Raw genomic sequence first — 17911 nt, 5'->3', positions numbered from 1 at the left:
GACCTCCTGGCTGAGCACCTCCTGGTTTCAATTACTTCAAGAGGAGCCAAGGGTGCTGAACAACTAACCTTGTAGGGTTGGATTCTAACTCACAGAAGATATTCCACTAATGCCTGGGTATTTGAAAGGGAGGCAACTAGCTACTGCTTACAAGCTATAGAGTCTGACTTGTAGAGCATCTGTGCGACACATACATTTCAGCACTACATTTATTATTTTTTCCTTTCTAGAGTGGGCTGGGGAATAAAGCAACACCATCTCAGGGTCAGAATCTGGCTGCTTCTGTGCAAGTACATGTGGCAGGGGAGATGGCACAGGAGTCTCCACCTGTCTGTGCTTATGTGCTGGGGCTGACCATATCTCATTGAAGAGCCAGGTGCCTATGCTACATTAATGGTTTTGTGGGTGAAAGTTATCTGAAAGGCTTGTGGTGGGGCAGCTGACTGGTCACTGAGTGGGGATCATTCAGCACTGTCTCCAAGCTGCTGGAGTTGCCGTTCTGGCATTCAGAATCCAAAATTTCCCAGAAGGCATCATGGCTGAGCAACCTTCTGGCAGCTCCTCCACTGCAGCTCCAACATACAACCCAGTATTTTGTCCACATGATTCCTGATATGGAACTTATTACCCCACTTTAAAAAGGAAGGAAATATTTACCTACAGAGCCAATAAATAAATTTGTCCAATCAATATCTCAGAATCATAAGTATGCTGCTTCTTGAAAGGATAATAGTATATTATTCTGATCTTCCTTTTCCTTAATTAGCCAAGGTTACAGTGAATGTGCCGCCAAACTGTCGCCACCAGAATTCCATATTCGCTCTGGCAGGCAGTCTGAGTTCTTCTTTCTATCGCATTCTCCCTTATGAGTTTTTCAGCAACAAATGACAGATTTCTACACGGCGGTTGAATCATGTAACAGTAATAAGAGTACATGAGGAGAAAAAATACAGACATTGTTTTATTTCTGCTACCAAATATCACTAAAATTCTGATTGAGATCTGACCACTCAGATGATCTGAAAGAGGGTAGAAGGCAAAGCATAGATCTGACATACCCTTAATTGAGCCTCTGAAGTACTTGTCTTAAGGAAAATATTCAAGTTTATACTCTTTATTTAAAATTGTAAGAATAACTTTGAGGATTTCAGCTACCCAGAGGCTAATAGCAATGAATCTGCTATTTGAAATATACATAGATTCATAGCCTATGTCTAGGCTAACAGTGCTGTACAGAGTCCATACACTTCATGCCCCTCTAGCTGGGTATAAATAGAAATTTAGATGATGAGGCACTGCTTAGGTGACTAGAGTAAAAGACATGTCAGAACCTTAGGAAATATACCCTACATTGCTCACTACACACCCATGCAGTGCATCCCACATCTACACTGCTATTTTTAGCAGTGTAGCATCCAGCTGACTCCCTGTTGCTGGAGCCTTTCTCCACTGCCTATCCCCTTCCAGAGCCTTTTCTTGTGGCAGGAAAAGGCTACAGCAGCTATCCACTGCTGGAGCCTTTCTCCTCTGCCTCCCTTCTGCCACAACTTTCACTGCCAATTGCAGCTACACAGCACAGTGTAGACCCAGCCTGCTTTTCACTGCGGTGTGCACCTGCATGTATGCTACAGGCTGCCGCCAGTGTACACAAGGCCATAGGTCCCTACATTTAAAGGCCAGAAGGAACCACTGTGATCATCTAGTCTGACCTACTGTATAACACAGACCATAGAACTTCCCCAAAATAATTCCTAGAACACAGCTTTTAGAAAAACATCCAGTCTTGATTTAAAATGTCAATGATGGAGAATCTATCATGACCCTTGGTAAATTGTTCCAGTGGTCAAATATCATTTGTCTAGTTTCAACTTGTAGCCATTGGATCTTGTTATATACCTTTCCCTTCTCGACTGATTAAATTAAATATTAAATATTTGTTCCCCAAGCAAGTACTTAAGATTGGAATCAAATCATCCCTTAGCTTTCTCCTACTTAAGCTAAATCACTGAGCTCCTTAAGTCTATCACTGTAAGGCATGTTTTCTAATCTTTCTTCTCTCAGTGCTCTCCAATTTATCAGCATCCTTCTTGAATTTGTGGACACCAGAACTGGACACAGTATTACAGCAGTGATTGCACCAGTGCCAAACACAGAGTTAAAATAACCTCTCTGCTCGTACTCAAGATTCCCCTGTTTATGCATCCAAGGATTGCATTAGCCCTTTTGGCCACAGCATTGCCCTGGGATCTCATGTTCAACTGATTATCCACTATGACCCCCAAATATTTTTCACTGCTTCCCAGGATAATGTTCCCCATCCTGTAAGTATGACCTTAATTCTTTGTTCCTAGATGTGTACATTTAGTCATATTAAAAAGCATATTGTTTGCTTGCATCAAACATACCAAGTGATAAAGATTGCTCTGAATCAGTGACCTGCCCTATTCATTATTTATCACTCTCCTGAGTTTTGTGTCATCTGAAAACTTTGCCATTGATTATTTTATGTTTTCTGCCTGATCATTGATAAAAATGTCGAATAGCATCCCTGCAGGACCTCACTAGAAACACACCTGTTCCATGATGATTCCCTGTTTACAAATACATTTTGAGACCTAGCAGTTCGTGAGCTTCTAATACATTTACTGTGTGCCATGCTAATTTTATATCTTTCTTATACATGTTTTAATCAATGTCATGTGGTATCAAGTCAATACCTTAAAGAAGTTTAAGTGCATTATATCAACACCATTATCTTTACCAACCAAACTTGTTATCTCATTGAAAAAACCCTCCTTTAATTCATTATTAATTGAGTCCCATAGCAGCTGCTTCATAATCTTGCCTGGGATCTATGATAGACTATCAGGCCTATAATTACTCAGGACATTCCGCTTACCCTTTTTAAATATTGGCACAATATTAGCTTTTTTCCCAGTTTTCTGAAAATTCCCTAGTGTTTTTTTTTTTTTTTTAAATCTGCATTAATTGTCCAATGAGCTCCTCAGCCAGCATCTTTAAAGCTCTTGGATGCAATTTACCTGGAAATCCTATTTTAAAAATATCTAAATTTAGTAACTGCTGTTTAACATCCTCCTGAGATACTAATGAAATGGAAAGAGTGTTATCATATGATATAACTATGTCATTGGATTTTTACCAAATACAGAACAAAAATATTTAGTAAACATTTCTCCCTTTTCTGCATTATTATTGATAATTCTACCATTTTCACCCAGTAATGGATCAATACCATTGTTAGGATTATTTTTTGTTCTTAATATACTTAAAAAATCCTTCCTGTTGTCTTTAACTCTGCTGGCCTTAGATTCCTCCTACTGTCCTTCAGCTTCCCTTATCAATTTTCTACAATTCCTATAACAGAAGTGGGATTATAAACATTTAAAAAAAATATTCCTTTAACTGCAGTGTACATTCAGAAGTCTCATGTTGATCTATTTTACCTTGAATATTAAGGTACAGGCATAGGGTTTATTTGGTAACTCTTATAAAATGTGTTGTAGTACAGTATAGGCCATGTAATCTCATGTAACTCTATTGCAAACTGTAATGCTTTAATAATAATACCTAGCTCTTATCAGCAGATCTCAAAATAATTTACAAAGGAGTTTAATTTCATTAACCCAATTTTCAAATGAGGAAACTGAGGCCTGGGGAGGTGAAATGACTTGCCCAAGGTCATTCAGTTAGGCCAGTGGTAAAACCAGTAACAGAGTGTAGGTCAGTGATCTCTCCACTAGGCCACACCGTTTCCCATTACTATAAAATGCTGTTACATATTTACATGGAAGCATACAAGAGTAAACTCCATCAAATTAAAGGGCTCAGCAAGCAATAAGAAAGAGGGGATTTTATTCAGTGCAAGCCAACATTTTTATTTTAAAAGCGTAAATTATAGAACAAGACAGCTGTTAAACATGCTGTTAAAATGTACTTGCCCAATGTTCTTTTATTCTCATTTACACAGATGTGTAGTCTCTATGAGCCAAATTCAGAGAAACTAAATAAATCAAAGCACCTAAGTAAGTCTAAAGTCTAAATCTAACTTGATGTTGCATACATCTGAATCTTCCTTCTAACATGTATGTTATACCACCTTAGACTTCTTCTAAACTCCCGCAGGACTTGATTTTACCACCCAATCATACTTGAAGTCAATATAACTACTCACAAAGAATGTCAAAGTTCAGCATGAGTAAGGGCAGCAGAATCAGGCCCTTACTTAGGCCAGGTATACACTGAAAAGTTGGGTTGACCCAGCCAGGGCTGGCTCCAGTGTTTTTGCCACCCTACGCAGCAAAAAAAAACCCACTTGCTGCTGAAGAAGGGTTGCATCCCCGCCGCCGAATTGCCGCCATGCCCGAAACATGCTCTGATGGAGCAGCCGCCGAATTCCCGCCGCCGCCAAGGGCAGATTGCCACCCCAGAGCCTGATGACCTGCCGCCCCTTTACATTTGCCGCCCCAGGCACCTGCTTGGTTCGCAGGTTTTGTGCCTGGAGCCGGCCCTGGACCCAGCTATGTGGCTCAGGGGTGTGAAAAATCCACACTCCTTAGAGCAGTAGTTAAGTCGACGTACCCCCTTGTGTAGCCAGTGCTAGGTCAACGGAAGAATTATTTTGTTGACTTAGTTACCGCTTTCAGGGAGGTGGATTAACAACAGTAGTAGGAGAATCTCTCCCTTTGCTGTAGTGATTGTCTACGCCAAACCACTACAGCAGCGCAGCTAGAAACACTGCAGCAAAACAGCTGCAGCTGCGCTGCGGTAGTACTTTGGCATAGACAATCACTACAGCAAAGGGAGAGATTCTCCCACTACTGTTGTTAATCCACCTCCCTGAAAGGGGTAACTAGGTCAACAAAATAATTCTTCTGTTGACCTAGCACTGGAATTCGTTACCTAGGGAGGTGGTGGAATCTCCTTCCTTAGAGGTTTTTAAGGTCAGGCTTGACAAAGCCCTGGCTGGGATGATTTAGTTGGGGTTGGTCCTGCTTTGAGCAGGGGGTTGAACTAGATGACCTCCTGAGGTCCCTTCCAACCCTGATATTCTACGATTCTATGATTCTATGATTCTACCTCTGAAATCAATAGGAAATTCACCATTGACTTAAATAGGACCAAGACTTCAACTATATTCTTGATTTATGAAAGTGCAGCTTAGGTCACTTTTTTATTCATTTTTAAATAATGACGGACCAAACTGTCAGCTAGTTTAAGCCAATATGACTCCGCTGATGCTAACAGAGCTACATTTATTTACACTGGCTGACCATCTGGGCCAGTGTACATGCATAAAGAATCTAGCCAGAGAGTGACGGTCAAGGATGTAACTTCCTAATATTGCCTGTGCCACTGACAACTTGTTAGGTAAGCTGCTTTATGTTGCGTAGTTAAACTAGACCAGAAACCAGACTGATATCCAGACAGAATTTACAGTTCACAGACACCATCTGAGATTTGCTTATTACCAATTAATGACTATAATCTGCCTCCCTTGAAGTCAAAGAGAAAACTTCCATTAACTTCAGAAGAGTAGGACTGGGGTTAAGATTGCCTCCATAGGTAGATATTTTTAAATTCAACGATGCACCAAAAATAAACTATATCTGTTTACAACAAGGACACAGACTACTGGTCTTTAGAACCTGAAACTACAGTAAATTGTGAAAATCAAGTTTAGATTGACACAAAAATGGTCCAGCATAAAAAGTTTCCACTTGATTGGTAAATGTTATTGAGCAAGACATAAGAAAGACGGCTACAAATATCATAGGACTTCTTTTTTTAAAAATGAACACAGTCTAACTTACAACATTTTTTTTTGGAAAATTCCAAGTGCTTCCAAAAGAGATTTTGATTTAAACTTTCTCCTGCAGCAAGTTCAAAAATTTGCATATTTTGCTGATAGCTTGAAATCTCCTTTTGCTACTGTAATATATATCACACAAATATTCCCTTCCTCATAACTGTGCCCAAAGGTTTCTCAGAATCTCAAATCACAGAAAGTCTCTACAGAAAATATTTTTATTAGTATTAGAAAACATTTAATAGCAAATTAGCATGTATAACAGCAAGTATAACTGAAATATACATTTTTCATTTTTTAAAATACATGTACTTTCAGGGCCAATGCCCAAGGCATTTACTTCTGGGCACAATTAATGAAGAAGAAAATAATATATAATTATGTGCTTAAGTTATTTAGACTTAGACTAAAAAAAATCTCTTTCTTCTAAGCCTCTGGGAGTATGCACAAGAATTAAAACATGATTAAACAAAAATACTTAATATATTGCTGGCACATATGCTCCAATTTGGAAAACCTCCTAAAAGATCCCATAACAAAACTAAATAGAGTCTTGGGGTGGTTAGGGTGGGAGAACCTTTTTATGTTAATGTCCAGACCAAGGCCTTGATTCTGCAAACTCAAGTTAGTAGTTTCATTATAAGAAAAAAATATTTCTTCTCTTCTTCTTCTAGCCTTAGACCCATTTTCATTTCCATTGTATTAAAGATTTGTTGCATCTTCCTCAGTTCCTCAGCATTCAGAGCCATACAAAAGCCACCATCCTGTAGATCTTATTTTAAAATTTAATAGTCATTCTCCTATCGCAGAGCACTCTACTCACTTCTCCCCATTTAGCCCATGCCTTTTCTTTTCTGCTTATACATTCATCTATGAGTCCATCATTATCCTATATTACCAAACCTAGGTACTTGAACTTCTATACATTTGGTAGCGGCTGACCCCCCAGTTTTATAGGCTCGCTTCTTTTCTGCCAGGTATCATCAAATCTGCAGACCACATATTCTATTTTATTTCTGCTCATTTTCATGCCATTTCTTTCAAGCACGCTTCTTTATCTCTCTCATCTTTTCTTCCACTTCCTCTTTACTTTTCCCCATCTTCCGCCAAAAAGCATGCACCAGGGTGCTATTGTCTGGATATTTTCTGTATGTGCATTTAACACCAACATGAACAAAAGGGGGCTTGACGTTTCTCCATGTAGCCTTATAACTGTTGTAACAGTACACTTAGACATGTCCTAGATGAAACTGATATAGTATTCAGGTATCTGTTTCATTCTCATATACCACCTGATGACTTTTCTCAGAACATGGTCATAAATCTTCTCAAGATCAATGAGTACTATGTTCAGGATTTTCCTCCTTTCTCTATATTTTTCCACAATCTTAAAGCAAAGATAGCATCCATTGTTGCTTTGACAGTTTGTCATTGACCTTTATTTGTCTTCATAGTATTTGATTAATAACTTTCTTCCAGATCTTCTTCATGTGGCTCATGAATTTAATTCTGGGATAGTTACCGCAATTTTGTATGTCTCCTCTCTTAAATATTGATACTTTCTCCAGGCATCAGGTATCTTCTCAGTCCTCAGGGTGCCATTAAACCATTGTGTCAATATATTCGTGCCTACTTGCCCCAGATACTTCCATACTTCTTGCCTCTGGGGCCAAGAGCTTTCTTATATTCCATGTTGCTCATGCTTCTGCAACATTTGATTTTAGGACAGGTGCCACCAGATCCTGGTTTGGTGTTCTCATATGGCATGATTCTCTTGGATTCTCTTCATTCATAAGACTTTCAAAGTACATTTTCCACAGTTCCTTAATCTGATTTTCATTGATTAACTATTATTACTTTCATCTTTAATGACTTTAATCTCTCCAGTGCCTTTAGTTCTCTTACTGTGGGTCTTTGCCAGAATATATATTTCTTTCTCACCCTCCTTCATTTCAAGACAGCAATATAAGCCTTCCGTAGCTTTAGCCGTAATGGCTGCCACTGCTTTCTTCACAATCTTTTTGGCTTTTTTGGACTCCTGAATATCCTGTGGCAGGGGCATCGCTTGCCAAAGTTTAAAAAACTTTTTCTTTTCCTTCACAACCTCTCAATCTTTCTTTTTCCACCATCAGATCTCACTGGGAAAAAAAGGCTCTTGCTTTTCTTTCATAAAGCAGGCTCTTTACACATTCTTGAATTTTGCTTGCAATATGATTCCAACATTGATTCATATTTTCTCTTATAAAGAGATCTTTTCAAACACTTTCATTTTAAATTCCTTGCTAACTTCATTAAGCTTCCACCCCTTGGTTTTCTGTATTACTTTGGATCATTTTCTTCTCATGTATAACATGTATCCATAGTCGAGAACCAACATTCTGTGTTGAGTTGAAGTGCTTTTCCATAGGATGACCTTAAAGTTTGTGATTTTATTCAGCTCAGCTTAGCAGGAAGTAATCTATCTGTGCCCTCATACTACCACTATAGGTACCTAGTCAAATGTTTTTCCACCTTAGTGGAAAATGTATTAACAACTATCAAATCATATAAGATAGTTTCCCCTTCCTTGTTCCTGTGTCCATATCCATGGCTGCCATGGTACCTTTCAAAGCATTTACCATCTCTCATCAGCTCCAATGATGGCTCTTTCATTCTTTATCACCTGCTGTACAACAACGTTCTTTTCCTCCCATAAATCTTCTTTTTCTTGTTTGTCACATCCTACTTGGGTGGGTATGAACACATATCATTTAGGGGGCCTTTTTTCAAAGAGCTATCTTAACCAAAATTAACCTGTCTCTTGCCTATCTACAAGCACTACACATTCCCACATCACTCTGTCTCAAACTATTCCAACTCCATTTCTCTTAGTAGACATGCCATAGTCTAGAAGCTTATAGTCTTACACAATACCTATTGCTGTTGCTCCCTTCCATTTGGTCTCCTGAACACAGGCAATATGTAAAAAATGTATTTTCAGTGTTTTTTAACTTCCAGATTTTTTACATGCAGAAAATATGTACTTTTATCTGCTTCTCCTTTTTGTTGTTGTTCCATCAAATGTCACTTACTAGTCTCTTGTACGCATTGTAACACATTCACACATTCACTCATTACACATGTATTGGAAGTGGGATTTCTAGCCCTAATATTGTCATGGACTCAGTGAGCTAACTTTTTCACCATATGTATTTTCTACAATCCTATTATTGTACTTAGGAGTAGTAGCTAAATTAAACCCATTCTGTTACTCCTCTCTCACTATCAGCGGGTCCTTTTGGTGTGAAAGAGCATCGAAAGTTGCTTTGGTGGCTCATTTGTCTTCTTTATTTTTCACTTCCTCTTAGTATCTCTTAGATCAGTTACAGTAAATCCTCTTCCACAGAAAAGAAAGCATATTTAATTAGGATGATCTGTTCTTGAGATGTTGTTATGAATGCTACCTTTATATTTCAACATCTACTTTAGTTCCTAGAGACAAATTTTAAATCCTTCACTTGTGGATGTATCCTTATATTTGCTTGGGTGTTCAAATGTAATGGGGTAGTGAAAACCTGGTTCATTGCACCAAATATATATATTAGTCTTGGATGAATTTGAGCTTTCCACAGTAGTGTGTTCATGATGAATTTCCATTTTATATATACACATTGTTATAAATCTATTTGTCTATTTTCACCCTTCTTTCTTTGACACACTGTTCATTGTAACATAAAAGACATATTCAGGCATGCAATGGAGCTTTCTTGGCCAATGACAATAAGGCTGCCAACTGAAGTTATGAGAAGCTTGAAGGCTGGAGGTCTACAAGAGGACAATCCATTTTGCTGCAGGTATATTAAAATATTTTTTCTATTTACAATCTTAAGTGAAACTTTACACAAATGTTGTAGGGAACAGGAGCATTTGGGAAGTCATTGTGCTAAGGAGACAACGCTGTTCACTGATGTAATGGAATCCCAGGGGCAGGAAAATTCAGTGAAATCCTTTGATACTGTAGTCCATCAAATCAGCCCACATTTTACTAGAAAATGATTAGTACCACAGGGCTCTTGTGTGTAAGCCCACTTTGGGAGACAAATGGTTCCCAAAAAGACACAAATATAGAGTTAGGGCAGCAGATTCAGGGGAAAATACAGTATAGAAAAAACTCCCACTCTGGATGTTTTTATTATGATTTTACTAGAGAAATCCAACGACATGGTTTAAACAGTGGATAAAATGACTCAAGTGATCCGCAGTAAATAAAAATCCTTGCCTTACCAAAATTGCATGTATTGAAGTTAATTTCCTAACACAGTCAGAAAAGTGGTAACAATCTTTTGCTGATACAAAAAAAGTTACTGTATATTTTTTCCAACCAAAACCAACAGCACTGAAGATTAAGAATAAGGCTGGCAATGATTTAGAGATCAGTTTTAAGTGCTGCTATTTTTTATTAAATGCCTTATGGTCAGGCTGGGAAATATGCTGACTGGGCTATTTTATTCCCCCTACACTACTATACATTTTTCAATAATACATTGAAATATATGGTTAGATCATGAATATGAGAGTAATAATTTGAAGGAAAAAATCAGTATTTATAAATAAAACTAGGTTTGGAATAGTAAGAGTAATAGTAAGGCAAGAGAATAACTAAAAAAAAAAAAAAAAGACATCCTCACCAACTGCTGAATTGCAACTTCATTAAGAATTGAGGATCTTCATCACTTTACAGGATCTGGTCCTGATGAGACTCACACAGTAAATGAGGGCTCAATCTCACCTCTGTTAAAGTCAAAGTGAGTTTTACCATTCACTTCAGTGGCAGCAGAGCCAGGCCCTCTATAACCTTGTTTACCCTAGGGAATTTTTACAGGTTATTTCTACTGTCACTGCCAGTACCGTGTCAATTACACCTCTTCTGAGCAGGTTTAATTGACAAACTTCTGGAAATAGCCATCAGATCTTTAAAACTATCAAACACTAAGGTTCCCAGCACTGCTTATAGTAGTATAACCAGATGTTGGCAGGGGTGGGATTTTTTATAGAAATCCTTAGTTCGGACAAGCCTAAGGGTTTTTCATTCCTATTTAGGCTTTCACAAGGCTTCTTAGCGTCTCTTCCTATTGACAAAAGGATCCTTTCTTTTGTCTTCATTTCTTGGAAAAATATTGTACATGCCTTGCAATGAACTTGTTTTGTGAGTAATGATACTTGTAGACTGCAAACCATCTGAAAGACCATTCAATAGTCTCGAAAAGGCAAACCAAACTTTGACTTTCCTAGGATACAAAAATTGTACTACATTTATTTGTGTGGTTTAGTGGATTAGGCAAAAGCCTAAAAATCAGAAAGTCGTGAATTCTATTTCCATCTCTGCTTCTGAATGATCCATGCACTTACACAGTATTTACAAACATTATTTAAGGTGTAAATATTATTATTCCTATTTTACAGAATTGGAGTAGAATCCTGGCCCCATTGAAGTCAATGATGAAATTCCTATTGGCTTCAATGGGGCCAGGATTTCACCATTGGAAACTAATTCTCAGAAAGACTGACTGACTTGCCAGTGTGACATATTATTTTAATGAACTTGAAAAGCATTTGGAGAGAGAACTGCATTTTAAACCTGGGTCTAATAAAACTTGGTCTATTATACTGGGCATAATAGTAAACTTTTCTATGCCTCAGTTTCCCAACCTGTAAAATGATATTGTTTGTATGTGCAAGAACAGCAAAACTTTTCTTTCTCATTCTCATTCTCTTTTAAGGGACTTAATCCATTTCTCTCTCCTTCACCTCTACCCCAACTCTTTAAATTATTATAGCCTTTTGTCTTATTTATCTTCCTTATTCTAAAATATCTTAATTACTTGGGATTTTTTCTGATTATATTCAGGGCCCATCCTGTTGTAACAACAGCCTTTATATTCAGGAAAAGCTCTTGCTTTCTAAAGTGAGGCATTCACTTGGATGTTATATCAATGTTCTCTGGGATGTGATAATGCAGCATTGACATGACCTAAATCTTTTCAATGATTCTGAGCACCTCCGTGCTCAGTAAGGGCACACAGACTCAACTCCAGATTATTGTCACAGATACAAAGTGCATCACAGTGGTGTCTAGGCAACCAGGATAACCTTGCTGCAGAACCCAAGTGGATAACCTCCACTGAAAGAATATAGCTGCTGAGGTGAGGAGAAAAAGAACACCAGCAAGAGGGTAGGGAGGTGGTCAAGAGTGTTCAAAATCATCTGCCTCTCAATACTATTTAATCTTCTCTTTGACATAAATTACATATAGAATAGATTTACTTTAAAGTAAATCAATTGCCTGTTGTATGTACTTGTTATCCTTTTACCTCACAAAGTTTTGGAGTAAATTAATTAAATTTACATTACACTCTTCATGGAACCTCTTGGATTAAAAAAACACAGAACAACTTTCCCATTTGTCCTCTCTAATTTAGATTACTCAAAGATGGGAACATCAGTGCAGAACCCAATATACTTTCCTTCACCTACATTAGGACATTGTATTTTTAAAGATGTCTCTTATTTTCACAACATTGACAATAAAAAGGAGTTTTAAACATAATTAAGCTTTGAAATGAAAAGCATACCAAAATAAAGAAAAAAATATTACTTAAGTAGCATTGCAAATATGGTAATAATATGCCTTTCAAAGTTACCTAATTCTATCTGTAAGAAGGAAGAAGAAATTATTCAGTGAAAGAAGAGACTGCAGGAGAATATGAGACTCATTAATTATTAACATCTGTAATGAGATACACTAAAAAGGAAATAACAAGGAAACAAAGTGCATGCATTTTGTTATTTACTAACAGGAGAGAACATAGCCACACCCATGTGTTTCAAAGAAAGCAATAATTACGAAACATCACTTTTTAAATTATTTCTGATATAAATTGTTAATAGTATCCTCATGCAGTTCTTCTTTTCAAAATCTGGCTACCTCAGACTAGACTATTGGAGACTAGATTATTGCTTCGTAAAAGAGTACAAATCCACTATCACCTCCTATCCCCAAATACAGTACATTGTCTAATAAGAGTATTGTCACTTTAAACACTACAGAGTGGAGCAATTTCTAGGAAAGAGTTGTATTTCTCAAACTCTAACATGAAAAATCTTGGAACACATTAAAAAAATCTTGAGACAAACAAATTCACATTTATATGAGTAGTTATGGTTTGCAGTGCCCGTTGACTTGGGAACAGATAATGGGTCATACAGCATTTTATTGATTCAAATCCAGCATAGATTGATATGGACCATCCAAAGGCTAGTAAGTGGACTATGTAAAATGAATTCACTGACTCAGTGAAAGCTCTAGTGAACCAGTGTTAACTTCACCCCCAAAATCTTACACCAGAACTGGAACATACTTGCTGATCTTCTTGCTGCAAGAACTGGTCATTGTGTTTGGTTTTATTGTATCTGGATTCTTTTCCCCCAGTTTAATTTCATTTTGTTATTTCCTGACTGTGTTTCTAACATCCCTTGACCCTGAATTACTATTTGTGTTATTTCCCTGTCCTCACCAATGTTCATAACTCCTAATTTTGACTACACAATTTTACTGATGAGGAAGAGCCATTCATTGCTGTTCAGACTGAAACAAATCAATCCAGATGTTGTAAATATGGATAGTTTCTGAATCTATTTCAGATGCATACTGCCATTTTCTTCCAGTTCACAAAGGCAACAGCTACTTAAAGAACTTGGCATATATGATGTTGTGAAAATACTGAAAGTTGAAACTATTTCTTCCCTACTGAATCTCTGATTGCTACATTGCACGTTCACTTTAGTAGCTACAAAATGATTTAGTCCGGATAATATCTCTCTTTCTGAAGTATTCACTGGAGATTCTGGGTAAGATCTTGTTCTCGCTGAAATCAGTTTTATAAAAGTGTAACTCCATTGATTTCAAAGAAGTTACTTTTATTTACAGAGGTGTGAGAAGTGAATCAGGTTCTATGTCAAATCAAGAGTTGTTAGTTAGAGAAAGGCACATGAAGATGCCTGCAATGTTGTTTAGCTGTTTGTCAGCAGCTCATTGAAACCAATAGTTTAACTGCTGCATCATGAAGCAGCAATGATATTCTACAGCTGGAAGAATTTCTATACTGTAAATAGAAAATATATTCAGTGGGCCTGTGCTTAAACACTGTGCTTAAACACTTGAATATAAAAAAAGACAAAAATAACTCAACAATACCCATTTGGCAATGAGATTCTGGAAGTTGTTTCTTTGTTTCTGAATCTCTAAGGCATTTGATCATCTGTCTGAGATAGGTTTCAGAGTAACAGCCGTGTTAGTCTGTATTCGCAAAAAGAAAAGGAGTACTTGTGGCACCTTAGAGACTAACCAATTTATTTGAGCATGAGCTTTCGTGAGCTACAGCTCACTTCATCGGATGCATGTCTGAGATAGTGATTGCATTTTTGGTTACTTGTCAGGTAATTACTGGCCCAGGTAAAGAAACAAGTCAATAAGTAACCCATTTGGCTTCTGAAGTGGTTTTTTTTATGAGATTTCCATATAAACCAAGAGACTGCTTGTTAAAAATTGAAAATTGGCTAATACCATTGACATTGTTGAATGGTATTTACTCATGTAATAGAGGTCTATAGAATTCTATAGATAATTACAACCTTTGACCCATCCTATGGAATTTAATATAAAATTATATCCATATCTATATATACACACTTAAAATTCTTTAGGTTTTTTGAGTAATTTCTATAGACCCCTTTTCCATTTCCATAGAACCTTTTTATTTTAATTTCTATTACATGCTATAGAATTATTCCATTATGGCAGGCTGACATTTGGAAAAACTTGCCACTATTATTTGTCATATGCTAAACTACACATTTTGTAAGATAACATCAGCTTTGTGTTTAAACTCCAGCAATTGCTGGGCTGATCCTTCCTCCTTCATGTTAAGTAAGTCCTTACTTAAAGAATAGTCAGTGAACCATATCAAAGGGATTATCAGTGGAATATGTTACTACTCAATGTGAGTAAAGGTGACAAAAATGGTTCCTCTCAATTCAATGGAAGTTTTGTCACTGGCTCCAGTAGAAAGATCTAACCTTGCATTTGTTATTGGGATACATCTGCTGTTCTAGATCATTCCAGACGAAAATCAAGAAGAGCTGAAAATGTTAGGAAATATAGCCTGCTTCCAGTAAATCTGTTGAAAGGGTAACCTGATTAACAACTTGTATCATTATTATACATTTTTATATGTTGTGTGGATTCACAGGTGGTATAAAGTTGGGTATAAGTTAATGTAAATCAATAGTGTAAGCAGACATAAATTGGCCAGATTCACATAGGCATTTGGCACCTAACTGCCTCTTTAGGTGCCCAAGTCCAACCTTTAGGCACCACTGACTTTCTCAAAATCACCTCATGGCTGCTGCCTAACCGCATTGACACCTACATCCCATAGGCACTAAGTTTCTGCTGATCAGCGTGTGTAAAGTTGCCTAAATCCTGACAGCTATCCACAGATAGCAGCTCAAAGTCCTAGTACAAGCCAAAGCCCCTGAAGCCACAAAGCAGGATTCTCAAGCTATGTGTTCCCCTGCCTGTTTTGCCAGTAGGACTCAGCCTAAAGGCATGCCTTGCTCCTCAGGCCCTGCCCCACAAAAGACATTCTGGGGTGAATGGGCCCACAGAATAGCCAATAGCTTGGTAGTTAGGGCACTTACCTGCAATGTCAGAGACCTGCATTTGAATCCCCGCTCTATCTAATTTGGGGCCAGAGTTTGAAGCCAGGTCTCACAAAGCCAAGATGAATGCCCTAATTAGTGGGCTATGCAGTTAATCTCTCTCTGAGGCCCAATGAATATATAAAATGGAACAGCCACATCAGGAGAGAGAGACAAAAGTGGTCTAGACACAACTGTGTACTGCGTTAACTAAAGATGTGATGTTGCATTGATTAAGGGGCTGTTAATGGGTTCTCTAATCAGAAAGTTGCATCAGTACTATTAAATATATGATGTACCTATTTAGTTAAACTGGTGCACCTTTGTGCATGGACACACTAAATCAGCTTAAACCTGGCTTATACTGGGTTTAGCCTGCCTCTGTTATATAAAATGTATATAACATTAAATTATTTACTTAACAGGTGCAAACTAACCTGATATATAGTGTCCGCACTGTATACTGAGAGGACTAACCTGTAGCAGGAAAAGCAACAGACACTGTAGTACATAAGTTATCACCAGGTATATTATAAATAGAATAAGACATTGAATACAGTAATAATTTAAAGCAAATAGGACTGATGGGGGACCTAATCCTACTCCCAGTGAATTCAGAGGCAGGCACGACAGAACTCTTCTCTGCAGCATTCAGTGTGTGTGAAGCTCCTGCTATTCTTTTGTGGCCTTTACCCTACTATGGCCCATTTTGACACACTGCACAGCCTGCACCTGGAGGAATCCCTGAGTTGGAAGGGACTTGCAGCAGGAAAACAAGAAAGAGACAGTTTTGATTATGTTCCAGTTGTTCTCTTCATGCTGCATGCTACAAGGGGTAGTTGCTGAGCTTTATGATGGGACCCTCATCAAGTTTGTTCCCAGATGCATAGCCCAGTCAACATTTGAATGACCTCTGTGCAGTGGCTTTCTCTGGGCCTCCTCCACACACAAGGAAGGTGCCCCACTGGTGCTCGCTACAGGTTTCCTTACCCTCTCAGGTAACATTGTCCCAGTGAGGGGTTTTTCTCTGGGCTTCCCCCACTTCAGTTGACGTTGCTCCAGTGAGGGTTTTTCTCAAAAGCTCTTCCCATCTCCCTGTTGCATGTGATGGTGTACAAGAGTGGGCATGTGCTCCAGGCTTCCCCACACCTTTGTAGATGATAGTGCCCCAGCAAGGGTACTTTCTTTAAGCTTATATTTTATCAGGGGACTTTGACTGAATGAGTGCACAGGGGCCCTGATGTCCTATCCTCTACAAATCCATAAAATGGCAAATACATCTATGGCATGTAGTGGTACTGTTTCATTTAGGACTACTACACCCATGGGAGAAGTCAAAATGTGTCCCTCCAAATCTGAAATTTGTCAGGAGAAAGTTTCTTATTCTCTGTGTGTGTGTGTGTGTGTGTGAGTGAGACAGACAGACAGACAGACAGAGTTAGTTAAATGAGTGCTGAGCCCTTAGAGGTGATCCATTACTCTGCAGCCATTATAATTTGTCATACATGCTTCACCTAGCATCAGCTGCAAGATAAAATGCTTTCAGATCAGTTTATCAGTCAACCTGGATTTGCCAGGTCAACATCCCTTTAACCCACTGTTCTGGTTCATGGGCTTCTGGAAAATATGGCAGAACCGATCAAATCTAACAGGCATTTTTTTCTTCCCACAATGTGAAGCAGAGCTTCCAGTGCACAACAACACTCACAATCTGACATCCAAACTAATCCAATACAGTTAAAACCCTACTGACAGTTAAACCTTTGCGTCTGTTTTAAAAATGTAATTAAGAATAATATGAATAGTGCAATAGTTCATGTTTTGAACTTATATGCCAAGGATACAATTAAGATTAAAGAATCTATTTTGTTGTCATTATTTTATTTTTTTTATCATTTTAAAATATGTACTTTTTAGTCAGAAAACTATACCAAAATTATATGATGTTGAAATTATTGAGATCATATTTATTTTTGTTTTAATTGCTTTCTTTTATCTAAAATGGCACAAGGAATCATGGTATATACTACATTAGCACTCTCAATTAGAAAATTACTTTTGCAAAACATGGCATGAAACATAGATATATTCAACATTTTATTATGATGTTTTGTGCATAAAATATATAGAAACAATATTTTCAGTGTACATTATCAAGCAACATTAGCTGAATTCCATCATATACTGAGATGTACAAGGTACTTTCAAAATGGATTGGTGATAACATTTCTTGAAATATCAGTGAAAGTTAAATGGCTAGGTAATTCAACACCTTGGCCCGGTGTGTAATTGACTGTTGCAGATGGTATCATGCCTGCAAGATACTCCATCTTATTCCCCAGTATC

This window comes from Lepidochelys kempii, chromosome 2 (assembly GCF_965140265.1).
Source record: "Lepidochelys kempii isolate rLepKem1 chromosome 2, rLepKem1.hap2, whole genome shotgun sequence".
Taxonomy (NCBI): domain Eukaryota; kingdom Metazoa; phylum Chordata; order Testudines; family Cheloniidae; genus Lepidochelys; species Lepidochelys kempii.
This window is presented reverse-complemented; position numbering follows the sequence as displayed.